The sequence below is a fragment of the Vicia villosa genome, unplaced genomic scaffold (genome assembly GCF_029867415.1).
Source record: "Vicia villosa cultivar HV-30 ecotype Madison, WI unplaced genomic scaffold, Vvil1.0 ctg.001067F_1_1, whole genome shotgun sequence".
In the NCBI taxonomy this organism is placed as follows: domain Eukaryota; kingdom Viridiplantae; phylum Streptophyta; class Magnoliopsida; order Fabales; family Fabaceae; genus Vicia; species Vicia villosa.
Window position 1 is genome coordinate 489,382 of NW_026705469.1, and position 6,000 is coordinate 495,381.

Below are 6,000 nucleotides of genomic sequence, written 5' to 3' on the forward strand. Positions count from 1 at the left end.
CTCTGGGTTTTGAAGTTTGCATATGGACTTTGTATTAACTTTACAAAGCGTGGTCTTTAGGGTGATCTCTTTGGAGTTAGTAGTCTCCCACCTTCAAAATATCAAGCTCATTAGGGCTTTTCACCAAGGAGTTACGAGCTTGCATGTGGACTTGTGTTAACTTTATAAAGAGTAGTCTATTAATAGTTAATGTTGATCCGATTTGTTTCAACTAGTTAATGACTTTTTCAATTTTAAGCAATGGATCATTCCTTTTTGGTATCTTTGTTTTCTAATGGGGCCAACACCTACTTCGAGATTACGTGGGATTTGCTAGTTAATATGTTATCTAAGAGGTTATTTTCTTGGAAACATAGGTATGTCAGCCGGGGGTAGAGTAATCATACTTAATTCAGTTCTTAAGGGCATACATATATTTTGTTCATGTCTTTTCTAAAAATGATTGTTAAGGTTTTGTAGAAGATTTTTAAAATTTAAAGAAGGTTCCTTTAGAATTTCAATGAAGGGTGATGCTAAGGTTTTTTGAGTTAAGTGGTATGATGATTGCAAACCTAAGCTAAGAGGTAGCTGGTGTGTTTAGATCTCTGCTTTGTAAATTTGACTCTTTTAGGCAAATGGAAATTGAATTCATATGTATCGGGTCTCTAGTCTAATATTGTATCCGGTAGATATAGATTTCATGGTGTTTCTTTCTAGACTTAGGTATGTCACGTGGTTTCTATTCCACGTACACTTAAGGGAAATGTATGCTTCTTATTAGATCCTTAGATTTCATGGTGTTTCTTTCTAGACTTGGGTATGTCACGTGGTTTCTATTCCACGTACACTTAAGGGAAATGTATGCTTCTTATTAGATCCTTAACAAACGATTCATATGATTGGTTTGAGAATGGTATTAGTAAGTAGGTGGGAAATCATCTTCACACATCTTTCTAGCTAGACTCGTGGGTTGATTTTACCTTGCTCAAAATCAGGTTTCCCAAACTTTTCAATATCTCATATCAACAAGAGTGGTTTATGAGCAAGGAAGATATGTGGGAATACGAGTTCTAGTTTGGGATCGGAGATGGATGAGATCCGTTTTTATTTAAGAACATGAGATGGTTGCCAATCAACTTTTTGTTATTCAGAAATAGCCACTCTCTATAGATAAAGATGGTAAAGGAAATAGAACAGAAATTGGAAGATGAAAATACTCGATACTTTATTCAACATACTGCAGTGGCTTTTATAAAGCCTTACAACTTGAATGTAACTAGAATAGAGAAAAATAAGGAAAGTAAATTATAACAGACTTGAATAAATCAACTCCTAAAATATAGCTTATTTAGACCTATTCTTTAGCTTTAATCCTAAACCCAACAAATTCCTCCCCTTAAACTGATACATGCTTAATCAGCATCAGTTTACTCATCAGGTCTTTGAACACCAAGCAAACCTCTAAGTTTAACAAACTGATCCAACTTAATAGGTTTAGTCATTATGTCTGCCACTTGATCATTAGTTCCACAAAATGCTAACTTCACGGTTCCTTCACTTGATAAATTGCGTAGATAATGATATCTAACATCAATGTGTTTTGTCCTTCGATGCATAACGGGATTCTTGGATAGCTTAATTGCTGAACTGTTATCACACATTATGTGAATGCAGTTAGAGTCTTTGACACTTAACTCTTTCAAAATTCCCTTCAGCCAGACGCAATGACACGCGCAGGCAGTGGCAGCTACATACTCAGCCTCGGTAGATGAGAGAGTTACAATCCCTTGTTTTCTTGAACTCCAACAAATTGCTGCTCCACTTAGTAGAAAGACGTAGCCCGACGTACTTTTTCTATCGTCCACATCTCGTGCATAGTCGCTGTCTGTGTATCCCAACAGATTCGCATCCGTGCTTCTCTTGTAAAAGATTCCCAGCTCCAATGTTCCTTTCAAGTACCTCAGTACCCTTTTAGCAATCATCATGTGTTCTTCTTTAGGTTCAGCCATATAACGAGAGATTAAGCAGACCACAAACATCAAATCCGGACGCGTTACCGTTAGATACATTAAGCACCCTACTAGTTGTTTGTACAGCATTGCATCAACGCCTTCGCTGCCTTCCTTTGACAAAACAGTACCAGGAACTATTGGATTCTTGACAGCATTACAACTCCACATATGGAACCTTTGCAAGACTTCCTTAGCATACTTCTTTTGGCACAAATGAATTCCGTCTTTACGCTGATAGATTTCAACTCCAAGAAAAAACTTCATTTTGCCCAAGTCTGTCATCTCAAACTCCTTCTGCATTGACAACTTGAACTCTATGCACATATGCTCATCATTTCCTGTATATATTAAATCGTCAACGTAAAGACTTACCACCAATAGTTTGTTTCTATTTTTCTTCAAGAACAAGGTGTGATCATAGTTGCTTTTCTCAAATCCTTCCTTCTTAAAGTAACTATCAATTCTGCTAAACCAAGCTCTTGGGGCTTGCTTTAAGCCATAGAGCGCCTTCTTCGGCCGATACACCTTGTCTTCCTCGCCCCTTTTGATAAACCCTTCTGGTTGATCGATGTATACCTCCTCCTTTAGTTTGCCGTACAGAAAAGCACTTTTAACGTCAAGTTGGTAGACACACCACCCGCGTTGAGCTGCTACTGCCAAGAGAATTCTAATGGTATCCCAACGAGCCACTGGCGCATACACTTCATTGTAGTCTACTCCCGCTGTTTGCGAATACCCTTTCGCGACGAGTCTAGCCTTGCACTTATCCACCTTGCCTTCTTCATTCAATTTTGTTTTGTATACCCACTTAACACCAATTTTCTTTGCTTGATGTGGTAGTGACACAAGCTCCCATGTTTGATTTCTCTCTATAGCTTGAATTTCAAGCTTCATGGCCTCCTGCCATTTTTCTTCCTTCACAGCTTCATCAAAGCTTACTGGATCATCATGAGAGATATATAAGGCTAAGTTTTGTTCTAGTACTTCTTCTTCAGATAGGCCTTCACCGCTTTCATAGTTACTCATCCAACTAGGCTTTCTTCTCTCTCGTCTTGTTCGTTCTTTAGGTGTTAACTCTCCAGTTTCGGGAAACTCCTTTGTACTGTCGTATTCAATTTCTTCAGCATCCCCATCAGTATATTCTGCTTCAGATTCTTCTGTTACAGATTTGTCATCTCCCCATGCAAGAACATTCTGTTTTACCTCTGTTGCGCTCAAGTTCCAATCCCATTTACTACCTTCTTCGAATATGACATCCCTACTTATAATTATTCTTTTTGTTATCGGATCATACAACCGATAAGCTTTAGATTCATCGCTGACTCCAAGCAATATGCAATTGTGACTTCGATCGTCGAGTTTAACTCTTTTCTGTTCAGGGACATGTACATGTGCAATGGAGCCGAATACTCTGAAGTAGTCAACCTTTGGTTTTATTCCTGTCCACCTTTCTTCAGGTACCAGTCTTTTACTGCCTTTGTAAAGCTTCGATTCAAGACGTGAGCTGTCCATCTCGCAGCATCTGGCCATAGTGATCTCGACATCTCCTTCTCTGACAACAAACAACGCACCATGTTCATGATGGTTCGATTCCTTCTTTCTGCCACTCCGTTTTGTTGTGGAGTGTATGCCGCTGTCAATTGTCGCCTTATGCCATAATCTTTACAAAACTGGTTGAATTTATTTGATGTAAATTCTCCTCCCCTGTCAGTTCTTAGTCCGCATATGGATGTCTTTGCTTCCTTTTCAACAAAACTTTTGAAGGTTTTAAATGCCTCAAAAGATTCTGCTTTATCAGCAAGAAAATAGATCCAAGTTTTTCGAGAGAAATCATCTACAAACACTAACAAATACCTTTTACCACTGTGAGAGGTGGGACTGATCGGTCCACAAAGATCTCCATGAATTAACTCCAATTTCTCCGATGCCCTCCAGCCACTCTTCTTTGGAAATTTTCCCCGCTGCTGTTTTCCCACGTTGCATACCTTGCAAACTTTGGCTGCTTCTTTCAACTTTGGTAACCCTTTTACCATTTGTTTTTGCTGCATTATTTGGATGGACTTGTTATTTAAATGTCCATATCTCTTGTGCCAGAGATTCTCCAAGTCTTCTTCCTCCATCTTCAAACAACTACTGTCGCACGCTCGCGAAAAATGAACAGAGTCGCCACCAATATATTTATCCCATAAGGGAAAGGAATATCAGAAAACCTAACAAAGGGTAAGAACAGGGTCTTGCGACCAGAGAATCTAGGTACGGGAGTCGGTTACGCGAGGGGAAGGTATTAGCACCCCTCGCGCCCATCGTACTCGATGGTATCCACCTATGTTTGTTTCTATCTAAAGGGTGTGTACTATGTCTATGTCTAAATGCGAAATGAATGCGAAATGTAGGGAAAAGAAAGAATTGTACTCGCACGGGCCCTACCCCGCTGCCTACGTATCCTTTTCAGGAATCAGAGTTACCGTAGCTCGGCTAAAGATTTTCTGTTTGTTTCGGTGTTTTTTAGTTGGGCGGAGTTAACGCTCGCGCTCTTGCATAAGGGATCGACCTAGGATGCAATGGAGCGGAGATAACGGTGCCCTTAGGTGCCAAGCAGGCAAAAGAAAGAGAAATGATTGGTTTGTGTCTTTTAGGGTAATTCCATGATGACGGGAACCTACCACGAGGTCTCGCATCACTTCCTCACTTTTGTTTTAAGTCTGAACATTTATTAGGTTTTTTGAAGTGTTTTTGGTTGGTGTTTTTTAAGGGATTTTATTCAAGTATTTATTAATGTTTTAAGGTTGAAAAGGAAAAAGAATGCAAAAAGAGGGAGACTAGCCTATTTCTAATTCTATGTTATTGATATTCTAAGAGAAAATAGGGAGGAAAAAGTAATCAAAAGGATTAAAGCAACATTAAAGACCAAGGGTATTTTAGACAATTCACATAGGAGAATATTCACAAACCAAAGGAATTAAATCTATACAAAACCCAAAACAAACAATCATGAGAATTATTTCTAAACTATGTCATTTTTATTCATATGAGAAACCAATTTGAATTAACACAAGAAACTATTTATTTATTATTTCATGGTTTGTCAACCAATCACAAATCAAAGAAAACAATCAATTAAAAACCCAATTAAAAGAAAATAAAATTCTAAAAAGTCTAATTGGATGAAAAATGTTTTTGTCATTTTTATTTAAGAAAAAAAAAACTCAATTAATATGCAAATGGAATTAAAGGAAAAGTCAGTTTCATTATTTTTTATTAACAGCAAAAGGGGGTGTAACAGTGTTTTTTATATGAACCAAAATATATTGTGAAGCAAACTGGGCCTGATTCTGGAGGTGTGAAGAGCAGCCTGCATACAGGCCCAACTACAAGGAATGGTGGTGCGCCAGCACCTCAGGGGTGTAATCCAGAAGAGAGGGCAAGGCCCAAACTCGCGTGGCCCAGACTATGTTTACTCTACTTCCATCTCATTCACCATTATTGTTTTTTATTATCCCCATGCAGCATACAACATAACATTTAGGCTATGGCTTCTACGTTATCATGCATCAGTATCACACCTTCATCAATTGGTGCACTTTATTTAAAGCAAATAAGACAAAACTTATGCCAACCAACGAATCAAGCAACGCCAACACACCAATTCATCATATGAGTAAGGACAAAATAACAAGAAGACAAAAGAGATGCAGCAAATGGAAAAAGCCACATCGTGGTTCGCGTGGGTTGCCGGAGCTACTTCCGGTCATCCCTTCCGGCCGTCCCAGCCACCGGCGTAAGCTCAAAACGCCCAGAAATTTAAAAGTCGACCATGCTCCGGCTCGGAATTTCACACAGATCATGGATCTGCACTTAGTTTCTTCTACTTCCTTATCTAACTCGTGAACCGAAGCGCATACAATAAGCCCTACCTCCATGCAAACGTATCTCGACCTAAACTAAGTATACCACCACAATCACTTCCACAAACACAGTTCACACGTGCAATTTAAACATTCAAACAGCC